The 25,893-nt window shown below is 35.7% G+C and overlaps 1 protein-coding gene across 13 annotated transcripts in view; it reads right to left on the bottom strand.

Moving 5' to 3' along the window:
• The window catches only part of ATF7IP2 (activating transcription factor 7 interacting protein 2), a 73,578-nt gene extending 49,337 nt beyond the window's left edge, over positions 1-24,241 (bottom strand). The window contains exons 1-4 of one of the 13 annotated variants that reach the window (XM_056806137.1): positions 24,127-24,241; positions 20,732-20,782; positions 16,329-16,385; positions 10,948-11,078 (exon numbers count right to left, since the gene is read on the bottom strand). The gene's annotated coding sequence lies outside the window, so the exon portion shown is untranslated. Of the gene's footprint in view, positions 1-18; positions 151-10,947; positions 11,079-16,328; positions 16,386-20,731; positions 20,783-23,386; positions 23,747-23,871; positions 24,047-24,126 lie in introns of those variants that run through there. The other 12 variants (XM_016424005.2, XM_056806141.1, XM_016424007.2 and 9 more) reach the window with 12 other exon arrangements.
• Positions 24,242-25,893: the final 1,652 nt, after the last annotated feature.

Genomic DNA, 25,893 nt, shown 5'->3' with positions numbered 1-25,893 from the left:
ATCCATTGCTCTTTCTACCTTTACACCTTTCCCCATACAGATGAGTAGCATTTAACATTGATTTATCTCCATCCATTTCAGACAGCAAAGAAAAGGTACTTGTACTAGACATATATGATGAGGATAGAGAAGAAATGGAAAGCATGGTCCCTGCATTTAAGGAAAGGATATAGTCACAATTATGCCAACCAAAGTGTTGAAGAAGTTTGGTAAAACTCCATATTTTTAATCTACCTGATTATGCCACTTTTAGCAGGTAACTCAATCTCTGTGCAATATCAATTACCTCCTAAATAGGGGCAAGCAATCTTAAGTATCTATAGAAGAAACAAAGTAGTAAAAATGTACACTAGATTTTCAGTCTATTGATAGACTCATAGGACAATCACTCAATTTGGTAATTTGAATTATTCCTTAGGGGCTGAAAAGTAACCTAAAGGCCAAAGGGCACTATGCTCTGATTATTTTCCAACTTTTTCACTAATGGACCACTTTGAGGGGATAAAAGATCTCATAAAAACTGTCTACTTCAGTTCATCTACTTTTGCTGTTGTAAAACAAGCCAAAAGGACTCTTTCCTGAGTAAATAACTATTTATGCAACTAATATATAGTTTTTAAAAAATCAGTTTTGCCTGACAACCACATCCACATTTTTATGATTTACATTTTGGAATAGCTTACTGCTAGTCTAAAGAACACCCCAGAAATATTTCACCAAGGCTCACTTATCAAAAGATTTTCCCTTCTCTTAAATAATCACTACTATTTTCTGCTAGAATGAGAATTATAGCTGATGGAATCCCTCTCCCTAAGGCAAATTACAATTTAGTTTTAATAATTTTAGAGCTACTTGAGGCTTAGACAGGTGAAGTGATTTACTTATTACAAGTAACAAATGTCAAAGGCAAAATTTTAACCCAGGCTTTCCTGACTCAAACTCCAACACCCTTTTTCACTACATGATATCATCTCATTTTTCTTTATTGGTATAATAACATTAATAAGTTGAACTCTACAAGGCATTTTAAGGTTAACAAAACACTATATTTATTTTTTATCTAAGCTTCATAATAAGAGGCAGAATTGTTGGGCATTATCCTTACTCTGAATATGGAGAAAAGGTAACTCAGTCACACAGCTAAGAAATATCAGGAGTGTGATTCATAGAAGTGGAACTCAAAACTAGGTCTTATTAATTCCATCTTTAGACATATCATCATATTACCTAGAGAAATGAGTTTAATTATGTCTTTAGACATATTAAATCTTGAGAACTTTCTTGCTAGCTGGTATTTTGTCATTTATATTTCAGTTTGTTTTCACCAAGCCAATTAAATTTCTATTACGATTTCTTTCTTTCAATATTTACCTCCCATCTTAGAATCAATACTAAATGTGGGTTCCAAGACAGAAGAATGGGTGAGGATGAGGCAATTGGGGTTAAGTGACTTGCCCATAGTCACACAGCTAGGAAATGTCCTAAGGCTAGATCTGAACCCAGGACCTCCTGACTCCTGGCCTGGCTCGATCTACTGAGTCATTTAGATGCCCCTCACAATTTCTTCAAATAGAACATCTTCACCCTTTAGGGTTTTCCCCCCTAAGTTGTGTGATATATGAGTAATCCTGAAACTGGTGCATTATGATTTAGGTTTTCAAATGAGTCAAAATGTTTTCCTAATAGTTTAATTCAATAATTTTAAATACATATTTTGTACTGCTTGTATGGTATTTTTGCAATAGAAATCTGATAGAGAAATTAAGACAAAAAACTGAGCATGATCAATTTATGTGTATGGCTAGCAGATACCAATAAAAAAGGATCCAAGCCTCTGAGTAGTCAAGGATGTACTTGACAGCAGCTCTTTTATATAGTTGAAAGGTAGCAAAAACAAAAATAATTACTAAAACTGTGATTGGTGTAACACAGATATAAAGGGTGGATTTGATCCAGAGAAGAGATTTCCATAATCCATAGCAATGGGGAAAAAAGTTTTAGAGATGACTAAAAAAAGAGTTTTAGAGATGAAAAAGATAGTTCTTTTAGTATGTTCCATAGTAGTTATCGCTTATCACAGAATTGGCTCACATCCCCTGAAAGGTCCCATAGTGAGCAAACATCTTATTCATAGGTTGATTCACCTTTCCTCCATCTCTCCATGGTCAGCAAAAGCACTATAAATCATTACATTTTTACCAATGAGGCCTATGCAATCAAGTCTGAATTTGATTCACAAATTTGAAGTTAGTGATTAGATGGAATTCTTAATCAGTAATTATGGGGCAACTTAGATGGTTTAGTATACTGAAAATCAGGTTTTGAGATGGTAAGTCCCGAGTTCAAATCTCACCTCAGACATTTCCTAACTGGGTGATCCCAGGCAAGCCACTTAATCCCTGTTGCTTAGCCTTTACCAGTCCTCCCTTGGAACCAATACAAAGTACTAAGTCTAAAACTGAAGGTAAGGGTTTTAAAAAAAATCAATAATCAACCATCAATTCTAATCTAAATTTCATAGTATATGTGGATTTTTTTACTTCAGTTAACATTCAATGGATTTTGGAATTTTTCTGATGTAGTCTCCATATTGGGCATTTTAAACAGTATTTTCCCTTGTTTTTTTTAAAGTATTTTAATGCTTATTTGCTTTTCTCATGAATTTTTATTTTCAAACTCTTGAGACTTCTAAGCAGTTCTTAATTTCTGTGATTGTGATGTTTGCAAATTTTGAATTATCTCAGGATATTCTGCATTGAATTTTGGAGTAGTAGAACCCATAAAAAGGGCAGTGAAACCATTTTCCAGCTCAAGACAACTTTGAAAGTTGGCATGAAAGATCTGTTGTACCAAGGTAGGAGTGGAATGCAAGCCAGTGCACTAGTGCAAGGTCCCACCTTGGCAAGCCAGCATAGGCCTTGGGAGCAGGTCAATCAGCAGCAATGGCTTCTTGAGTTCTCAGCCCATGAATAATAAGGGGGTCAGACAATAGGTCAGAAGGAGATTACGAGGGTCCCTTTGCTGGGACTAGGTGCCAGACTCTGTTGTACTGCCCATACATGGAGTTGTAGTCCCAGTTTGCATCCCAGTAGCTTGTGGCTACAGGGGAGCAGGGTATCCTGGTCATAGTTCCAGGGTAGAAAAGAGTGCTGGTGGTCACTCATAGATCAGAGTACTGGCCAGAATAGCAAACATCTCTCTTTTGATTATACCACCTTGGAGGAACTAAAAACTTATAGATCCTTAGGGCTAGTTCATAAAGCAGCTGTGCAAAAAAACCCTAATTCTTGGGAAAGAGCCCCATTAATCATAGGAACAGAGTTCAACTTCAAGAGTTTTTTTAAGTTAAAAGACAAAAAAAAAGGCTGGAAATCTTGAGCAAACAACAACAACAAAAAAGAAATAACTTGGATATTTTAGTGACAGGGAAGATCAAAATAAAAGCTCAGAAGAAAATAAAGTCAATACTGCTGCATTCAAAGCCTCAAGGAAAAATGTCAACAATTTGGTAAAGGAACAAAATAAAAACCTAAAGAAAATAATCCTTTAAAAAAAGAGAATTGGCCCCATGGGAAAAGAGACACAAAATCTCTCTTTAGAAAAAAATTATTTAAAATTAGAATTCAGTAGTAGAAACTAATGACTCCATGAGACAGAAACAATAAAACAAAATCAAATGCATAAAAAAATAGAAGAAAATGTGAAATATCTCATTGGAAAAAGAACTGACATGGAAAACAGATCAAGTGGAAATAATTTAAGAATTTGGACTACCTGAAAGTTATAATAAATAAAAGTCTAGACATTATCTTTCAAGAAATTATCAAGAAAAACTGCCCTTATATTCTAGAATTGGTGGTTAAATAGAAATTGAAATGATCTATCAATCACTTTCTGAAAGATACCCAAATGAAAATTCTAAGGAATATTATAACCAAATTTCGGAAGTCCCAGGTAAAGGAGAAAATATTGCAAGTAGTCACCCCCTCCCCCCCAACAAATAATTCAAATATTGTGGAGCCACAGTCAAGATACCAAAAGATTTAGTAGCTTCTACATTAAAGGATTAGATGACCTTGAATGATATTCCAGAGGGCAAAGAAGATAGGATTACAATCAAGAATAATTTACCCAACAAAATTGAGCATAATCCTTTCCTTTAGGAGAAAAAATGAGCACTCAATGAAAAAGAGGATTTTTAAGCATTCCTAATGAAAAGGCCAGAGTTGAATAGAAAAATTGACTTTCAAATACAACTTGAGAAAAGCATACAAAGGTAAAAAAGTGATATCATAAGGGATTTAATGAAATTAAACTATTTATAATTTCCCTATATGGGAAGATACTTGTAACTCCTAAAAACTTTATCATTATTAGGGAAGTTATGAGGAGTATATATAGACAGACGGCAAAGGTATGAGTTAAATATGATGGGATTATACCTAAAAAAAAATTAAGGGATGAGAAAGATTAATGCACTGGTAGAAGGTGAGAAAATATCCCACATGGAAGAGGGACAAAAGAACTTTTACAGTGGAGGGAGTAAGGGGTAATGTGGTAAGGAGAATGCTTGACCTTTGGGAAAAATTTACAAGTTTCTCTAATAAAGGTCTTATTTCTCAAATACATAGTGAAATGTGTCAAATGTATAAGAATATAAGTTCCCCAATTATTAAAGACTCAAAGGATATGAAGTTAGTTTTCAGATGAAATAATCAAAGCTATTCATATTTATGTGAAAAAAAAATCACTATTAATCATTAAATCACTATTAGAGAAATGAAAATTTAAAACCACTCCAAGGTACCATCTTACACTTTTCATATTGGCTATTATGACTGTAAAAGAAAATGACAAACATTAGGAGATTTGGGAAAATTGAGACACTAATGCACTGTTGAAATAATTGTGAACTGATTCAGCCATTCTGGAGAGCAATTTGGAACTAAGCCTAAAGGACTATAAAACTGTACATAACCCTTTGATCCAGCAATAGCACTAATAACACTTCTTTAAAACAATTCAGACTTCAGGGGGCAGTTGGGTGCTTCAGTGGATTGAGAGCCAGGCCCAGAGACAGGAGGTCCTGGTTTCAAATGTGGCCTCAAAACACTTCCCAGCTGTGTGACCCTGGACAAGTCACTTGACCCCCTTTGCCTAGTCCTTACCATTTTTCTGTCTTGGAGCCGATACACAGTATTGACTCCAAGCAGAAGGTAAGGGTTTAAAAAAAAATTAAAAAACAAAAAAACAATTCAGACTTCATAATTTACTTCTTTTGACATTATTTATAATTTTCAGTTATCAGAAGAGACATCCATTGTCTCCATCACCAGGAACAGGAATGGTCATCACAAAAGCCAGAGATAAAAAATAAAAAAGGATTTATGGATAAAAATTTATAGCAGCTCTTTTTGAGGTGACAATGAAGGAGAAAAGTGAGATTTTCATCAATTGGGAAATGGCTGAGTAATTTGTACTATGTGATTGTAATGAAATACTAATTTGCTGTAAGAAATGATGAGTAGGATGATTTTGGAAAAACCTGGATAGATTTACACGAAATGACGTAGAGTGAAGTAAACAGAAATGGGATCACAGCAATAATAATATCAGCAATATTATACTATGAAAAACTCTGAATAACTTTGCTTTCTGAAGCAATACAATGGTCCCTGATAATACCAAAAGACTCATAATGAAAAATACTATCTGCTTCCAGAGAAAGAACTGATAGAATATCAATCCAGACCAAAGTTTACTCTACTTAACTCTTGCTTCATTTTTTTTTCTTTTGTTCAAGTTTTCTTCCACAAAGGGACCAATAAAATGTTCCATATGTAAAATCTGTATCAGATTGCTTACTGTTTCAGCAAGGGAAGGTGGAGGAAGGAGGGAGACTCAACTTTTTTTAAAAGAATGTTTTTTTTTAGAAGAATGCTAAAAATTATTTTTACATATAATTAGGGAAAAAGTAAAATATCTTCTTTTTTAAAAAAATTAAACATAGCATTAGGGGCAAAAAAGCAGAGATTTCAATGACAGATACTTGTGCCATTTCAGTTACAGTTCCCAAATCTATCTTTCTGAGTGATTCAGATGTTAGGATCCTGATGTGTTGGTTCCTTTGTGATAATGAAATTAGATTACTATTAAAATGAAGGGGGCAGCTGGGTAGCTCAGTGGATTGAGAGCCAGGCCTAGAGATGGGAGGTCGTGGGTTCAGATCTGGCCTCAGGTGCTTCCTAGCTGTGTGACCCTGGGCAAGTCACTTGACCCCCATTGCATAGACCTTACCACTCTTCTGCCTTGGAGCCAATACACAATATTGACTCCAAGACGGAAGGTAAGGGTTTAAAAAAAAATGTCTACACATTAAAAAAAATACAACTCCTGTCTTCAAAGAGATTACAGTATACTGAAGAAGCATGATATGTGTACAGATAACTATATAAGATGGAATGGATAAAGAAATCCAAAGTGATCTAAGAAAGTATGAGGGAATTTTAGCTTGAAGAGTGAATAGGAAAGGGATCATGAAATAAGAGTAGTAAGAATACTTGACTTGAAGAATAAAAAGGAATAAGAACTAGAATGATTTATTAATTTCTATCACTTGGTCAATTCCTTTCCTGTCCTCAAATATAAAATGAGGCCAATTCTATCACTTGGTCAATTCCTTTCCTGTCCTCAAATATAAAATGAGGCCAAGTTCTACTTTCATTTCTACTTTTTTCCAAGGGACTGAGTTCAATTGTTAAGATTCCATATTCGTATTCAAGATCAGTATGGAAAACTACTTTATCCTTATTGGAGAAAAGTGCTAAGGATGAGAGTTCTGAGTTTCAGACATGCTTCAAATGTTTGGTTAAAGGAATCCTGGAAACTTTTAATTGGGCCAATTTGTGATTAAATCTCATTATTTTTCCCAGTCTTTATTCTATGCTCCCAAAATAGAACCAGGGATTGTCCTAGCAGTGGGTTCAAAAGATCTAACACCATGTCTGCACAGTACAGACCTTGGGTGGAGGCTAAGAGGGTATTGTGAACAAGTATATATCTTGATATAATCTCAGGCTCTCAAAGGGATGGTCAAATCTTATTTCTATTACTCAGAATTTTATTACCTCCATAATTTTGAATGGTACAATTTTTCTTTCTGATCTCTCATCCTTCTATTTATCTTAAAACTTCCATCTTTCAACCTCGGATCTCAGTTCACTAGCCTTACTGTGGCTTAACTATCTTCTCCATGTAGCCAACAAATTCATGGCTAATTCAACTATCCCCTCCCTTCACTCTCTTACCCTCCTATTTGACTACTCATGATCTGCCAATATTGGATCATCCTTATTATTTTTACCTCTCTGTTCATCTAGTTTAACTGGCAGAAGTCTGCCATGGTATTCATTTTCAACTGCACTCACAGTGAATAATCCTTTTACACTTCCTTGAATCTCTCCCCTCAGAGGCTGTTGCATATTTCCCTAATCTAGAAATGTCCTCTACATATATAAATTGTCCTTGACTTTAATTTTCCTGAGAAAAGAGGGCAGCCATCTTGAACTCCCTTATTGCTCCACCCCATATCTCAAAAATATCTTTTCCTTTATTCCAATCTGTAGCCCTAATCTTTATACCAACTCTACTTCATAATCTCTCCTCCTTAATTCATGACCTTAAACTACAGAACTTTAATGTTCATGTAAATACTCACCCAAACATTCTAATTCCATTTCTTCAACCTCCTATCAAGATTTCTCCATTTTTCTACCAGTCTTTGGAAAAAGTTCTCTACACTCAATGCCTTCACTTCCTCTTCTCCCACTCAACCTTTTATCTGGGTTTAACCTCATCACTCCACTAAAACTGCTCCCTCCAAAGTTACTAATGATCTCTTAATTTCCAGGTTTGATTGTCTTTTCTCAGTCCTACTCCATCTCAATTACCTTCTACAGTTGACAATGATAACTACCTTTAACTCCTGAATATTCTCTTTGCTAGGTTTTCTTGATACTGCTCTACATTTGCCTCCTAGATTTTTTTCTCAGTATTCTTTGCTAACTCATTACCCATATAAAAACTCTCAAGTGTAGGCGTAATCTAATGTTGTCATAATTCTTTTCTTCTTTTTACTCTTTTAGTAGTGTTGTCTACTTCCATTTAACCACAAATGTTGTGACAACCACTGTGAGTGAGAAATGTTTCATTCTTTGTATTTTCATATATGCTAGCACATAGCAGATAACAGATAAATACAGATGGCTCTTGCTTTATATAAATGGACTATTGTGAAGAGTAGCCAAGGCTTGCCACCTGGTAGCCTGGCTAAAACAGAGAAGAACACAGAGGGGCAGGGTGCTGGCACATGGGGGCTGAATATGGATGCAGACAGAAGAGGACATATAGTAACCAAACATAGATGGAGGGAAGGTGAATACATAGGAGCAGGACATAATAGTGAGTGGGTGGAATGGGACAAAAACCTCCCCTTTAGGTAGCCTGGATCCTGCTGGCAGCAGTCTATCTACATATCTGTTGTTCAGCTTTTACTTAGGGGGTTTTTGGGGGAGGCCAGAGGACACCAAGTCAAGGGGCAGGAGCGAAGAGTGAGAGCACAATAATATACAATAAAGTTAATGTTTTTTGGGAATACAGATTTCTTTTGGAATTCTTTACATAAAGCCAAATTTGTGTAACGCAAATTTACAAATGCAAGAATTCTCTATACTTGACTGATTCTCTTCCTTTATCTTCTCATCTTTTCATATGGGTTCAAATATAACATCTATTCAGGATGACTACCAAACCTATGTATCTAGTTCCAATCTTTCTTTTGATCTTCACCATACTATGGTCAATTGCCTAATGGGCATTTCCTCCCAGATGCCATTAACATCTCTGTCCAAAAATTGAACTTTCATGCCTTCCCTCCTCTAAACGTTGCAATTTCTCTTGAGAGTATCTCATCCCCTTTTGAGGTAATATGCTGCATAACAGAAAATGATGTTGTGGAAGGAGTACTAGATTTGGAAATCTGTTAACCTATGTTGGAATTTTGGCTTTACCATTTATTACAAAGTGACCTTGACCAAGTTGCTTAATCTTATCTTAAGGCTCAGTTTTCTTAACTATAAAATAAGGTAGTTCAACTTGATGATCCTTCTTCGATAGTATTATCTTCTTAGACATTAAGGTTAGTCCTAGACTTTCTTTTACTTATTTATCTAAAAGCTGATTAATCTTGTCAATTCTACCTTCATGTTTCCACACACAGCCATTACTTTAGGTCAGGTCTTCATCAACTCTTGCCTAGACTACAGTAGCTTTAATCTCCTGGACTTCCAATCCCTCTTCTCTCCAATCCATTTTCTATACATCTGCTCAAATAATCTTCTTAAAATATAAGTCTAATCATTTCACTCCCTTCTTTCCAAATCTTTCAATGGCTCCCTATGCCTTTAGGATAAATACATATTTCTTAGTTTAGTGTTTAAAGATCTCTGTAAGGAAGATTTAATAAACTCCCATTCACAATATCTCTGTTCCAGTCAAACTGCTCTTCTTCTAAATGTAATATCCTATCTCTATTTGGTATTTGTATAAACTGTCCCCTTTGGATTTCACTTCTACACTATCACCTCTCAAAAGTCTTTATAATATATATGTACATATATATAATTCCCTTTGGTATTGCCTCTTTGGTAAAACTTTCCTTTATCATACCATATTTCAAGATTCTCACTCATTGTATTAGCTACATTAATATAATAACTGTATATGTTATATCCCTTTCTCAGTAGATCAAAATCCCTAAGGGATCATTTTTCTTTTGGTTTTTCTCTCTAACATCTAGCAATATGTCTTACATAGACTGTCAATCAACTAGCATTTTTAAAGCATCTACTACAGGCAGGCACTAATTCTAAATGGTAGAATACAAGGAAAAGCAAAAAACAGACCCTGCTCTCAAGTTCACAAATAGGGAGACAATATGTACAAACAAGACATATACAGGAGAAATTGGGGTAATCTCAGAGGAAAGGCACTATGATTTAAGGAAGATGGGGAAAAGCTTCTTGTAGAAGGTGAGACTTTAGCTGAGGTCAAGAGGATGGAAAGGGGAGTGAGGGGGGAGGATTCCAAGCACAGGGAATTAGCAAATGTAAAGACAAGCAGTCAAGAGATGAAGTATCTTGCACAAGGATTAAGTACCAGAGTACATAGAGTGGGGCAAGATATAAGACTAGAAAAATAAGCAAGGGATCAGATTTAGAAGGGCAGTGAAAGCCAAATGGAGATTTTTACATTTGATTCTGGAGATAATAGGAAACTATTAAAATTTATTGAATGATAGGAATAATATTTATGGTACAATTGGCACTTTAGAAATCAATCTAACAGCTAAGTAGAGGCTTGAATGGAGCAGAAAAAACTTAAGGGAGGGAGACCAAATAGAAGGTTATGGTAATGGTTCAGGTGATGAGACCTGCATCAGGATGGTATAGTGTCAAGAGAAGTAAGCATATAGAAAAATTGTTATGAAAATGGATATGATAGGAATTGGATATGAAGGGGTTAAGAAATTGGAGGTAAGATGACATCTAAGTTGTAAGCCTAATTGGGAGGATAGTAGTATCCTTTTCAGTAACAGGCATTTGATAAACTAAGTTTACAGAATCAAACTGAATAGCTTTTAATTTTGGTGGGAACCAAAAGAGAATCTGTTTCACTAGTGCTATGGGAGGAAATGCTATAGATTCTTTATAGTATAGACTTTCAGATGCTGCCCTGCTCCGATATCTAGAATTAGATTTTTCTAGGATAGATCCATCTATTTAGTTAAACTCTGTCATTTTGTAGATGAGAAAACCAAGGATCACTGAGATTAAGTAGATTCCCCAAGTTTACACAAGTATTAATAAAAGATAAATCTGAAATTTGAACCGCAGCTCTCTGATTCTAAATCCAGTGCTCTTTCCATTGCATCACACGCCTTCAACTCAATCCTGCAATTGATGCTGTTTTCTGCAAACCTTCTGCCAAAAGTTCTTCTTCTCAAGGGCATCCGAAGATATCTGGGAGTAAATGAAAGAGGTAAAGAAAAAAAAAAGATATTGTTATACATCCTTAGGCAGGGTAGCTGCTATCACCAACATAAAAATTACTGGTATCTTGTCAGAGCACTACATCAAGCTGCCAAATTCCCCACAAGATAGTAAATATTTATATGGCTTAGAATCAACAAGTGTCATTAAGTATCTAGTATATGCCAGGCACAATGTTAGGTCCTGAGGATAAAAATGAGATGGTCCCTGCCCTAAAGAAGTTAACATTCAACATTCCAGATGCCATCTATTCTTAGCTTGTTATAAGCAGTAACAGGAAAACTGCCCAAAGATTTAGTACTAAATGTGGCCCTTGGCTCTTGATGGCTGACATTTTTGCAGCTAGTTCCTTTCATGGCTATTACTTTTGCTAAGTGATATATTTTTCTTACCAGCAGCTTCTAGCTTAGTTACTTCTACTTTCAGTGCTGGGATGTAGGGCTGGTGCTTGAGAGCAGTTAGAATATTAGGAAGATTCTCTAGGGTCAATACTCATGGCTTCTTTTTGGGGAGAGTGTCAACAATAGACACATCTCCAGTTTATAGTTACTGGGGTAGACAAATATAGTATCTAGTTAATCTTCTACTGACTGTCAGTCATGGCTTCAAGAACAAACACCATCTCTAAAGCTATTGCTCTAATGTTATTCTCACTTCCAAAATTATTTGCAATAGCATCTGCTCCTTGGGAAGTAGGTAGTAACTTAATGAGTTTTGGCTGCCTTATTTATCTCCAACGCCAACAGGCTTGGTCTACCTCCATTTATTTGTATATGAACAAGGTTGGCAACATAGTCTTTTCTAATAAACTGAATTCTAAAAGTATCATCAATAACATTGCTGTGGCTCTGGAGCAGCAATGTTTTTGATAAGACGTAATTCTGAAAAGAACTGTAAAAGATGAACTATTTACTAAAGGTATTTTTCACTCATTAAAAGGAAATATCATAGCATTTAAATGAGATAATAAAGGTAGAGCACTCTGCAAACCTTAGAGTGCTATATAAATGCTAATTCTTATAGAATGTATGGTTAGCAGATGATATGTTCAGGTGGGTGATCCTGGCTGCAGTAGGTACATTCAATGAGGATAGATGGTCCTTCCCTACTACAAATGTGTACTTTTTCTATAGAGTTTCTGGCAATCAAAATGTAAAGATTAGGAAAATGAAATATGTGTTTTAGCATTTTAAAAACCTGCAGATTGCCAACCAGCTTGTAAAACAAGCTGCTTTTAATAAGATGCATGTATACTTTTTATCCTTTTCTGCAGCTGCCATATCATTATCTTCTAAGTGGCCTACAGGGCCACTGGGGTCAAAAAGAATATTCACTAAGTGATTCAGTCATTTTGATAGTGCTAATGTAAAATCAGAATCATCTGATACATTAGTTTTGCTAAAATGCTTTCTTTTTAAATTTTTGTTATGAAGCTACAAATTACATTGTCCTTAAGCAATTCAAACAGATTACAGTGTCCTAGGAAACTACATTTACACAAAGAGCTGATGAACAAACACATTTTTACCAAACCATCAAATTTTCTGTACATATACAGTTATATAAATAATCGCCTATAAGAATGTAATACATTTAATGAATGAGGGGAAAGTTGAGTTTACTGCTCTGTTCTCTCATATATAATAAAACATATATACAATGATTCATTATGTCTGCTATCTTGACCCCTGGTGCTGAAACCTTTTTCTCTAACATCCTATTATCAGAAATAGAATTGATAACATGTAGCCAGGGACTCCAGGAGGCAGAACACCGGTGAATATAGCTTTTGTAAATTTCTCCTACCCTAGTACTTTCCCATAGCTGTGTCCTGTCAAGACCCCAATCAGTTGAATCTATAAGAAAGAATCTGGCAGCACTATATGGTTAAGCCCCTTTCTGTTGAGTTCTCATTAAGAGAATAAGGAGATTCACTATGACCAGGTAGGATTTATAACAAGAATGCAAGGCTGGTTTAATATTAGGAAAACTATCAGCATAATTGACCATATCTATAACCAAGCTAACAGAAATCACATGATTATCTCAATAGATGCAGAATAAGTCTTCAACAAAATACACACCCATTTCTATTAAGAACACTAGGAAAAGTATAGGAATAGAAGGGCCTTTCCTTAAAATAATAAGTAGTATCTACCTAAAACCATCAACAAGTATCATCTGCAATGGGAATAAATTAGAAGTCTTCCCAATAAGATCTGAAATGAAATAAGGATGCTCATTATTACCACCACTATTATTTAATATTATACTAGAAATGTTAGCTTTAGCAATAAGAGAAGAAAAAGAAATTGAAGGGGTTAAAGGCAAAGAGGAAACTAAGCTATCACTCTTTGCAGATGACATGATGATGTATTTAGAGAACCCTAAAGAATCTACTAAAAAAATTAGTTGAAATAATTAATTTTAGCAAAGTAGCAAGATACAAAATAAACTCACATAAATGATCAGCATTTCTATATTTTTTCAATAAAGTCCAGCAGCAAGAGTTGAAGAAATTCCATTTAAAATCACTCTAAACAATATAAAATACCTGGGGAATCTATTTGCCAAGACAAAGGAATTATATGAACACAATTACAAACATGTCCAACGCAACCAAGATTAGAAGGGAAACTGTGAAAACAATTTTATAACAAATTTCTATGATAAAAGTCTCATTTCTCAAATATATAAAGAACTAAATCAAATTTCAAAGAACACAATCAAATGGTCAAAGGATATAAATAGGCAATTTTCAAATGAAGAAACCAAAGCTATCAATAACCATATTAAAAATGTTCTAAATCCCTCTTGATTAGAGAAATGCAAATGAAAACAACTCTAAGGTACCACCTCAAACCTAACAGACTGGCCAATATAATAGTAAAGAAATAAATGTTGGAGGGGTTGTGGCAAAATTGGGACACTAATGCATTGCTGTTGGAGCTGTGAATTGATCCAATCAATTTGGAGGACAATTTGGAACTATGTCCAAAGGGCTATAAAACAATGCATAGTAGTACCCTTTGATCCAATACTACTACTACTAGATATCCCAAAGAGAGAACATAAAGGAAAAAAGACCTACGTGTACAAAAATATTTATAGCTGCTCTTTTTGTGGTGGCAAAGAACTGGAAATTGAAGGGATGTCCATCAAATGAGGAATGGCTAATCAAATTGTGGTATATGATGGTGATGGAATACCATTATCATGTAAGGAATGATGAACTGGAGAATTTCAGAAAGAGCTGGAAAGACCTTGATAGACTGATGTAGAGGGAAATAAACAGAACCAGAAAAGCATTATACACAGTAATAGCAAAATTATGGAATGATCAGCTCTGATAGACTTAGCTACTCTCAGCAATACAAAGATCCTAAGGTGCAGTGAAGTGGGCCTCCTCTTTTGCATCAGACAAAGATGTGGATTAACCTTTACCCATCCCAGGACCAAGGTTGGAACAGTAAACACAAAGGAAGTATGATAACATCTGTGAAAAGCAAATTGTGGTAAGGTGGGCCTTCTCTTCCCCTAGTTTGGATTTGCATTAAAAGAAGATGTGGATTAACCTTTGAACACCTACCTATCCCAGGACCAAGGTTGGGTTCCTGGAATGTAAAGTCATAAATTCCTGTGGTTTTTGCCTATATATACTTTGTGTGAAGCATGCTTTTCATATAGTGTCCATTCTCTTTTGTTACCCCAAGTAGGATCGCACAGGACCGGCCAAACCTGTGAGTGCAAGACTACACTAAGGAACTAAGGACAAAGAATGCTATCCACCTCCAGAGAAAGAACTTTTTGGGGGAGACAGAATGCAGATGAATGAATGTGATTTTTCTATTGTTTGTGTGTTTTGTTTTTATAAGACTACTCACAAAAAAATGAACGATATGAAAAAAATTAAATACATTTAATTTAATTTAAAAAATAAAGAGTTTTTCTGTCTGAGTCTTTATGTCCATATTTCTCCAGAGAAGACTTTAGTAAACTTTATGTGTAATCATTAGGGGCTTCAAAATTCACTACATTACTAAATAGAATTTGTATGCTTGAGATTATCCCTACTTCTGAAGGCTTTTCTCTAATGAAGTTTATCTCAAATTGTGATCCAGGGACCCTGGTCTTCAAGATGAAAACATTTCATAACAATATTAAGATATTTTCATTTGAAATATAGTAAATATCAATATATTTAACCCACATAAAGAAAACTCTTTGGGGGGAATTCTCAATTATAGATATTTTTTAACCCTAACCTTCATCTTAGAATTAATATTAATCAATGGTTCTAAGGCAGAGCAGTAAGGGCTAGGCAATTATGATTAACTTAAAACAGCTAGGAAGTATCTTAAGGCCACATTTGAACCTAATGCCTACAGCCTTCAGTAATTTTTAAGAGTGAGAGGTCCTGAAAACGAAAAGCTTTCAGAATTGCTGCTCTAGTGAATCTTTTCATTTTGAAATCCTGAAACACTTCTGTGAGAATTTGGTGATAGATAAGACTTTGTGGTTTCTGGGGAAGGTGGAAATGAAAAAAAAAGCAACAGCAAAGCATCCATTCTAACCTTCAAGATTAAAACAATTACAAGCTAAGATCCCCAAATTCCAATCCCCTTTAATATTGGTTCCAACTATGCATAGCACCGCCCCCTCACCCAAATTCTATGGCTTCTACTTTATGAAATGAGAATCTTTTGGACCTTTGGATTCCAACTGCTCTGACTTCCCAGCTGTAGTCAGCATTCTTTCCTATAACACACTATCCCAAGGGCCCCAGGAAATGAGAATGACCTTAGAGGAGTCCTTAAACTGCTAAGTAGATAATTGTGACTATGATTCATCAAAGCACCCCACTGAAACTGAAAGTAAGCCAACTCATGAGTAACCAAGACTGGGGTTCCCAACAATTATTCCAATAATAACCAGTCTCATAAGTCTATGTTTCTCTGGCAGTATCCTCACCTTGGAGAAGAGTTAGAAATGGAAAAGAGAAATCTAAAGAGAAATTCCTTTAGTGCAGGTGACCTAGTAGCCTTCAAATACCATAATTCTATCCTAAAAACTAAAAACCAAAGTGAACTTTAAAAATTAACTAGAACAAATTTTTGCATTATTAACAATCCATTTGTGTAGATATAAATCAACTATTTAAAGTCTTGCTACTCAATGACCAAATACTGCCAAACTGATCAGGGCTTCCAATACACATACCAGTGGCTCTTGAATCCAGTCCAATGGGGATGTTCCCTTTGAATTGATGGGGGCTCTCTGGAAAAAGTACATATGACACTTTAAAATTTAATCTGTATTAACTTTTTCTCCATCATTTTAAGTCTACACAATAAACAAAACGATCAAACCATGATTTGTAGTATTTGTCTATTTCTAAAGCATAAATACAATGGAAACTCTTTGTCACCTTCAACACAGCTAGCCTAGACTCAGAACTCATTTTATAACCAATACAATGTTCTGTTTCTGGTCTACAAGGGACTATCTCCCAGTGACCTTCAGAATACTACAACAAAGCCCATTATGAAGGTTGCAAAAGGAATACATTTTTACCCCCCCCCAAAAAAAAGTGGCAAAAAAGTTTTGCTCATACCAAACGTATGACTCCACAAATTAAAAACAAGTTTCACAAGAAATCCCTTCAAATCTGGGCATAATTCTCAAAACTCATCTCCAGCCTTCTGTAACTCTAACATTAGTAGGTGGTAGAGTAGGTAAGACCCAATAAGGCCCACAATCATGAAGACTTGATTTTAAAAAAAAAAACCTCTTACCTTCCATCTTAGAGTCAATACTATGTATTGGTTTAAGGAAGAAGAGTGGTAAGGGCTAGGCAATGAAGGTCAAGTGACTTGCCCAGGTCACACAGCTGGGAAGTAGTATTTGAGCCACTAGGACCTCCTGTCTCTAGGTCTGGATCTCAATCCAGCGAGCCATTCAGCTGCCCCCATGAAGATTTAAATTTAACAAACAAAATAAGTTAAATATAAAATATAAAAAATAAAAATTATAAAATAAGTATAAAATATAAAAAATAAAAATGATTTTGTAAAGAAAAGCAACTTTGAAAGACTGAAGGTCTATGACAAATATAATGAACAATAATTTCATAGGGCCATTCAGGAAATTCAGAAACTTCCTCACAAAAAGATGATAGCTTCAATGTGTAGAATTTTTGACATGGCAAATGTGGGAATTTTGTTTTGCTTGGCTAAATGTTAACAAGGATTTTGATTTGATTTGATTTTTTTCCTTTTTCCAAATGTGGAAGGGAGAGAAAATAGATTTCTGTAACTGAAAAAAAAATTTAAAAATAAAAATAAAAGGAAGACCTGAATTTAAATTTTAACATATTTATTAGCTATTTGAATTTGAGCAAAGTCACTAAATCTCTCCTAATCTGTTAAATACATATAACAGAATGTACCTCATCAAGTTATAAGAATCAAATGAAGTATCATATGTAATGTACTTTGTAAAATCTTAATCTTACAGAAATAGTAATTATTATTATTTCTTCAAAAAGTCTAGACATTTAAAAAATAAGCTTTGGTTAAGATGATTTTTTAAAAGTGAAGAAAACCAAATCACTATTATCAAAAATAAAAAGGGTGAATGTATTAACAAAGATGAAATTAAAGTAATTATCAGGAGTTATTTTACCTAATTACATATGTGTCAATAAATTTAATAAAAATATAAATTACCCATATTAATAGGAGGAAAAAATATTTAAATAAACCTTTTTTAGGAAAAAAAATTGAACAGGCCAAAAACAAGCTTCTTAAGAAAGAAGCATTAAGACCAGATGGATTCACAAGTGAATTCTACCGAACATTTAAAGATCAACTAATTCCAATGTTATTTGGAATAATAGGAAAAATTCGTTGAAACAATCTATAATTTTAGCCAAGGATATGAAATAAAACCACATAAATCAGCAGCATTTCTATATATACCATCAAAAAACCCCTGCAAGAAGAGCTAGTAAGAAATATTGAATTTAAAATACCCAGACCATATAAATTACCCAGGAGTTTATACCTGCCTACACAAACCCCAGAACTAAATGACTCTAATTATAAAAAGACTTTTATACAAATAAGATAAGGTTTAAATAATTGGAGAAATAGTAAACCATTGGATCATGGATAGATAGAGCTAATATTTTTAATATGACAATTCTACCCAATCCCAATTCAGTACCATCCCAATTAAATTACCAAAAAATTATTTTAGTGAGCTAGAAAAAAATAACAAAATTCATTTGGAAGAAAGTTCAGGAATCTCAAAGAAATTAATTTTTAAAATGTAAGGGAAAGAGATGTCTAGCAGTACTACATCTGAAACTGTATTATATAACAGTATTTTTCAAACCTATTTAAGTACTGGGGCTAAGAAATAGAATGGTGGATCAAAAGAATAGAAGTATACAATAAACATCAGTAAATTATTGTAATAACCTCATGTTTGATAAATGCGAAGATGTAGAATTTGGGATAAGCACTATTTGTTAAATTGCTGGGAAAAAAACCCAGAAAATTCCTAGACCCTGACAAGCCACTTAATGGAAAGCAGTCTGGTAGAAACTAGGTATAGACCAAATCCTTATACCATTTATCAAGACACCATCAAAATGGATACATGGCATGTAAGTAAATTAGAGGTGCATATTCCTATCAGATTTATAGGTGAGAATTTACGAATAAAGGTAGAGAACATTGTGGGATATAAAATGAATAATTTTGATTATACTAAGTTAAAAAGGGTTTATACAAATAAAAACCAATGTAACCAAGATTAGAAGCCAGGAAATTGGGAAAATATTTTTATAGCCAGTTTCTTGAATAAAGGTCTGAGATCTCAAATAGAGAACTGAATTAAACTTAGAATGAGTCATTCCCCAATTGACAAATGGTCAAAAAATATGAATAGACAGTTTTGGGGAGAAGAAATCAAAGCTATATAGTCATATAAATGTCAAGAGAAATGAAATTAAAACAACTCTGAGGTACTATATCTCACACCTTTAGACTGGCTAAAAAGATCAAAAGGGAAAATGACAATTAGGATGCAGAAAAACTGGGACACTAATACACTATTGATTTAACTGTGAACTGATCTAACCATTTGAGAGCAATTTGGAATTATGCAATACTAATATTAGGTCTATTTCCCAAGATGACCATGCAAAAATATTTATAGCTGCTCTCTTTGTGGTGGCAAAGAACTGGAAACTGAGGGGATGACCATCAATTGGGGAATGGTTAAATAAACTGTTGTATATGATTGTGAAAGAATACTATTGTGTGTGTGTGTGTTTTTTTTTATTAAACCCTTACCTTCAGTCTTGGAGTCAATACTGTGTATTGGCTCCAAGGCAGAAAAGTGGTAAGGGCTAGCCAAGGGGGGTCAAGTGACTTGCCCAGGGTCACACAGCTGGGAAGTGTCTGAGGCCAGATTTGAACCTAGGACCTCCCGTCTCTAGGTCTGGCTCTCAATACACTGAGCTACTCAGCTGCCCCCTACTATTGTGTTTTTAAGAAATGTCAAGGGGAATGGTTTCAGAAAAATATGTAAAGATTTTATGGAATAATGCAAAATGAAACAAGTAGAACCAAGAGAATGTTGTATATATTAACAGCAATATTGTTTGAGAATACCCATGAATGACTAAGCTATTCTGAGTAATAGGTTAATTAAACTACAAGGGACTTATTGAAGGAAAATGTTATCTACCTCCAAAGAAAGAATTTGACATATGGAAGTTATGTACTGTATGGTTCTGTGTATGTGTATTTGAGCATACTGGCTTCAAGTGCAGGGTTGGGAAGGAGGGAGAAATGGCAGTCAACTTGGAATTCAAAATGTAATGAGTAAATTTTTAAAAATACAATTTGATAAACCTGAAATTTTTCAACAGAACATCTATTTAGCACCAGATGAAAGTGAACTCTCATGCTATGATCTCGGATTCAATTCAATCATTTCTTGTTTATATGCTTGATTCTTTATTATATATAATTAAACATTCATTAATGAAATGGCTAGCTTCCAAAATATAATCCATATCACTTTTTTCCTTTAAGGCAGGGGGACTTAATTTTTTGTTTCATGGGCCCTTCTGGTGGTTTCATAAAGTCTATGCACTCATGTTTCTGAATACACTAAAAAAATACATAAGATTAAAAAGGAAACTAGTTATGTTGAAATTGTTATCAAAATAATAAAAAATATTCATGAATGAGGAGAAAAACTGTTTTCTACCTCTCTAAACCACCTTCTTTTCTTTCTGAAATGAAATTCCCTAGGAAGATATACAATGAATACTTCTTAATAATACTTGAAACTTACTGAAGGAGAGTCTCTGGTTTTAAAGGTTTAGGAAAAGGTACTAAGATGTGTCAGAGTTTATTAGAGCTTTTTCTCATTTTAAGAATGTTCTGATCTTGAATTATCAATCAGTTCAAGTTCTCATTCTGTCTTTTTTAACTTCTTGAGGATAGGGCCCTATCATTTTCTTCTGCAGTAACTTAAAAGACAATGCACACAAAGTTTTCAATAAATATTTGTTGCTTATAAAGAAAACATTAGTTCCAAACCTGGATCAGACCTTCAGAGCCTGTTAAGTCACTTAACGGATCTCAGTTTGTCTGTAAATGGGAATAATAATAGTACTTCATTACAAAGTTGTTGTGAGGATTAAATACATGTAAAGTATTTTGAAACATTTAAAAGTGCTATATAAATATTTGTGGCTGTTTATCAGTCCAAATATAGGCCATTCTCTCCCTCTCCAGTAACATTGAAAAAAAAAAAGCCATGCTCTAATTGGAGTAATTTTCAATAGTATTTCAATTACTTTTTTCTTTTTGCATTTTAAGATATCTCATGGATATACTTTGTATTCATCTGTAGCTTTGTATTTAGACCAATATGGAACACAATTTTTGCAGATTTCAACTCATTTTCTTCACACTGGGACAACAGGCAAATAAATGGCAAAAATAAAAGCAATCCACTGGGTCTGGAGAGATCAATAAGAAATGTAGGTCATCATCAAACCTAGGGAATGTCCAGAAATTGGTGATCTGAATTTAGGAAAACAGTTTGAAGTTATGGAATAAAGTATTGTCAGAGAAATCAAGCAAATGAATAGGAGGTGTAATCTTGTTGTTCTTGGGATGGGAGCTAACCCAAAGACCTACAGAAGTGGCTAAATATGTTGAACTGACTAGAATAGGCCATGTGGGTCCAAGTCAAAAATAAACCCCTGAGACTTGGCATGGAAAAAAGGATCTATAAAAGATTACTGAATGGAATAGAAAAATGTTCTTTTAATTGTCTACTGAAGTACATGAAAAATAAATCTATTTTTAAAATTGGAGATCAACTGTTACTCCTCCATTCCAAGCCTAGACATCACATTTCAAAGTTTTCTTGATGTAAGCTTTCATCTTGGGTTTTCAAGATCTAGTCCTAAGTTTTAACTTTCACGATTTTTATAGATCATCATCTATCAAAAGTTAATAGGTCTAGAGCAGTAAGGGACCTCAAAAGTCAAATATTTTACACACTTTATTTTGCAAATGAGGAAACTGAGGTCCAAGGAAATTGACTTGCCTGAGATCACCAAAACTGTAACCACTGGAACCAGAAATTGAGTTTAGATTCTGTAACTCTCAGAGCTAGTTCTTTTTCTACTACACATTAATGCCAATTAAGCATAACAGAAAAAAAAGTTAAGTAAAGTATTTCTCAACTCCAGTTATTAATTTTACATATAAGTACCTAGTTATGGAAAAATTATCTTATAAAAAACCAATATTATAAAGTATTGTTTTTGCTGGTCTACAGACCAAGAAAAAAATATTTAATACATTATAGTACATACTTGAGCTAGGTAAAATAATGGTGCTATGCAGAGCAATGTAGATAAGAAATGCAGAATTTTTTCTAAGAAAAATTAAAATAGAAAAATTATTACTGGAAAAATGGACATGACAACATAAATCTGCATATTTTTCTTGATAAGCCTTTTGATACCCTCTTTTTGTACTATGACCAAAGTAAGCAGTAATAGAAATATTGTTTCTGACAATGTTTATTAAAAACAAAAATGTGGCTTTTATTTCCTTATCTAGATTTCTTGCAAAGTTACTGGAGGATAAGGCCTTAACTTTTTTCTTTCGCATACCCCAGTCCTTAGTTCTTTCTTTACACACAGAAGGTGAAATATTTGATTCTTGCTGTTATTTCAACTTTTACTATTTGTATTATGGAGAATTATATTTAAGTTTCCAGAATCTGTAGTACCTTAACAAAACAAACAAAACACTTTGATAGTGGAGACAAATTTGGGAAATACTGATTTCAAAAAATGCTTGATCACAGCCTGGTACTAAGACAGACTCGAACAGGGTTTCCTAACTGGGATCCTGTAGACGTGAAGGGTTCTCTGAACTTCCTAATTCTTTCTGTGAAAGGTCTTTTAGGGTCAAGGATCAATATTAAGGTCTGGGATATTCTGTCTGTAGAAAAGATTTGGAAAAAATAGTTACTAGACTTGCTCTCTTTGGCTCTGGCATTCAGAAAAAGGAAGAATAGGTAGAAATTGCAAAATTTACGATTAGAGCAAGGGAAAGTGTTCACTTATTTTCTAACCATCAGATTACCAAAATTGAAATGGGCCACCTTGAAGAAAACTGGTTTCCCCTCCTGAAGGTCTTCAAAAGGGCTGTTCAAGCCCTTCAGACTATTTGTTTGGGGATGTTGTAGAGAATTCTTTTTCAAGTACTAGTTGGCTTAGATGGCCACTGAGGTTCCCTTCCAATTTTGAAATTCCGCGATTGTATTACTGAACCCTGCCTTCTTCAGTAAGAAAGTACCTAAAATTCCAGGAAAACTGTTTTGAAAACATTCTCGAGAAAAAGACAGAGTCCATTTTACCTAATAAGAGACGTTCTTGAAAAATTCAACTTTTACTTATTACCATTTGAAAAGATACAGGTAGTTCCCTCTATATTTCCCTCCCTCCACAGCCAAAGTTCAGATTTCAGAAGCACTCAAGGTTAGGTGTCACATACAAGTTTAAACAGACGGAGGTCTATTCCAGCCCATGATTAGGTTAACTTAAACCTCACACACGTGGTCCCCCCCCCCCTCCAAGTCTGAACCGAAAAGAGGGGGTGGGGGTGAGGGTGTGTTCGAGAAACCACAGATGAGTTCTAAATACGCCCATCAGGGCTCTCGCCTACCTAGAAAGGATATTCAAAGTCGGAGTCCAAAAGCTGCCCAGGAGGCGTCTCGGCCGCCCCCAATTTTAGGTTCCCTTACGGGGGGAAGCTCATCCAAGGACCAGAAGCGGGCAGAGGAAGCGCAGCACCTGACCCGGCCGTCAGGGAGTCGGCGGGCCGGCGAGGGCGGCCATTCCTCTTTCTCCCCTCCAAAATCTATTTCTACAGGTGCTGGTGGAGATTTTCCCGACTCCCTTGGGGCCCCTCAGCCGAAGAGAACAAAATCGAGGAATCAAAGGACGGGACGGGGCAGCGCGCGCCAGGACGCCAGGACGCACGCACGCCCACCCCTCCGCCTCTCCGTCCCCACCCGCGCCCGGAACACCCCCAGTGCCGCTAACCGCCAGCGGCCAGAGGCTGACCAACTTCCAACCGTCGCACCGAACTCGCCGTTCTAAACGGCCAGACGGCGCGAGGATCTGTTCTGTCGGGAAGCCCCAACGTACCAAGCTGAACGGTAACGCTGTCGGAGCCGCCCCTAAGCCCTCCTTCTCCAACTCCTTCGGAATCTTAATTCTTTCTTCCTCGGCAAGCTGAGGACCTCCGCAAGTAGAAATCACTTAACTCTGAGGAGCTACTGGGATAAAAGCACGCCTCCGGGGGCATCCTCCGGCAGCCTCCACCTGGCCCGCCCACGGTTCCAAGCCAATGGGGAGACTTTCCCGAAAAGGTTTTTTGGCATCCAGCCAATAGGAAATTACCTGAGAAGTGTAAATCTGTGTGTGTGTGTAAAGAGGACAGGTACATGCTCAGGGCTTCTGTGTATGTGTATGGTCATGTGTGTGTACACAGCTCCGCCTAGGACAGTAGAACTTTGTGGGCGTGTGCGAACTGGGCTCCAACTGGAATATAGAATTCATATGTGTGTATGCATGTGCGGCTCCAACTGGGACAATTGTGTGTTGTGTGTATAGGTAAGTGTGGGCACAGCTCCAACTGGGACGGTAGAAACATGCATACGTTGTGTGTGCAAGCAAGTGACTCTAATGGAACATAGAACTTTTCTGTATATATGCGCGGCTCCAACTAGGACAATTATGAGTTGTGGGTACTGTGTGAGTGCACAGCCCAAGTGGTTCAATAGAAATAACTGCATATTTTGTGTGGCTTATGTATAAGGAGAATTTGTGTGCCAGAGAACACAGCTTCAAGCTGGACAATAGAAGCGTGTGTTGTGTGCGGACAAAAGGGACGCCAACTGGAAGGCAGAACTTTTCAGTGTATCCATCGATGGATCCAACTAGCATGATTATTATTGGTGTGGGTGGGTATGTGGGTACACAGCCCAAGTGGTACAGTGGAAACAACTGTGTGTTATGTGTTAGGGGAGTTTGTGTTGCCACATCACAGCATCAAATGGGACAATAGAATTTCAACAATAGAATTTCTACAAACTCTATTGTCCCAGTTGGAGCTCACTCTTCTCTGAGTCACCATGGAAATGAAGCCCTTACTGTAACTGCTTATCTGCTCCTACATTATCAAAGTCTTGATATGAAGTTGTTGAGAAAAATGCATTATCTTTAGTATCTATTTAGGCATCTAGGTGCTGGATGTGGTACTATGATTTCAAATAAGGAGCTCTGCCATTGAGTCACTTAAGTAAACTGAGGCACAAAAAATGAAAGGAGTCAGGCAAAAATCCTTTTATGGAGAAAAGGAGCATACATTTGCAGCACTATGTTGCTTGAAGAGGACCTTAGACCTTCTGTGTGGTTGAGTAATACGTTAACATTGGAACACGTGTGGATTGGAGCATTCAAATGGAGCAGGTGACAATTGCGTCATCCAAACAAAATAGGGAAACAGATGGCAGGAAGGGCTATTAAAGTTCTCAGGGTGGGAAGCAGAGGCCCAAAGTGGGTCTTCAGGACTGTTGGTTAGTTGGAGGTTCCAGTTGTGGGGAGGCCCCTGACTTGCTTGTCTTAGAAAGGGCAAGATGACCTCAGTATATCAGGCCTGTGCTGGGGCACTATCTGCTTTTTTCAACTGACTCTTTCCCAGATAATTTTATTTCCTGGATAAAAAGGAATCTCCACCAAATCAAGATATTCTTGATAATTCAAATTTCACATTTACAATCCTTTACAAAACAAATTAAGATAATAGGGAAAGAAAGGCATTAGCTGCTTGGGGGAAGGGGTGGGAGGGAGAGAGAATAAGAAAAATGAAGGAAATAGTACTTGGTCTAAGTCTTTAATTCAAAGGAATTCTAAGAGTTAGAGGTGGGACTGAAATGCATTTCAGGCTTGGAGGACAGTCTTTGTCAGACTTGTAGAAAAACTATTAAGTATAAAAAACCAGAAGAAGCCTGGAACCTAACAGCTACAAAAAAGGAATCTTCATAGGTAAACTGGAGTGATGGGCTTTAAATGCCAAACGGAAGATCTTGTATTTGATTCTAGAGGCAGTAGTGAGGCAACTATCAAACTAGGCATTAAGAGTTGCTAGCTATGTTGGGGAGGGGA

This window comes from Monodelphis domestica, chromosome 7 (assembly GCF_027887165.1).
Source record: "Monodelphis domestica isolate mMonDom1 chromosome 7, mMonDom1.pri, whole genome shotgun sequence".
Classification (NCBI taxonomy): Eukaryota; Metazoa; Chordata; class Mammalia; order Didelphimorphia; family Didelphidae; genus Monodelphis; species Monodelphis domestica.
This window is presented reverse-complemented; position numbering and strand designations above follow the sequence as displayed.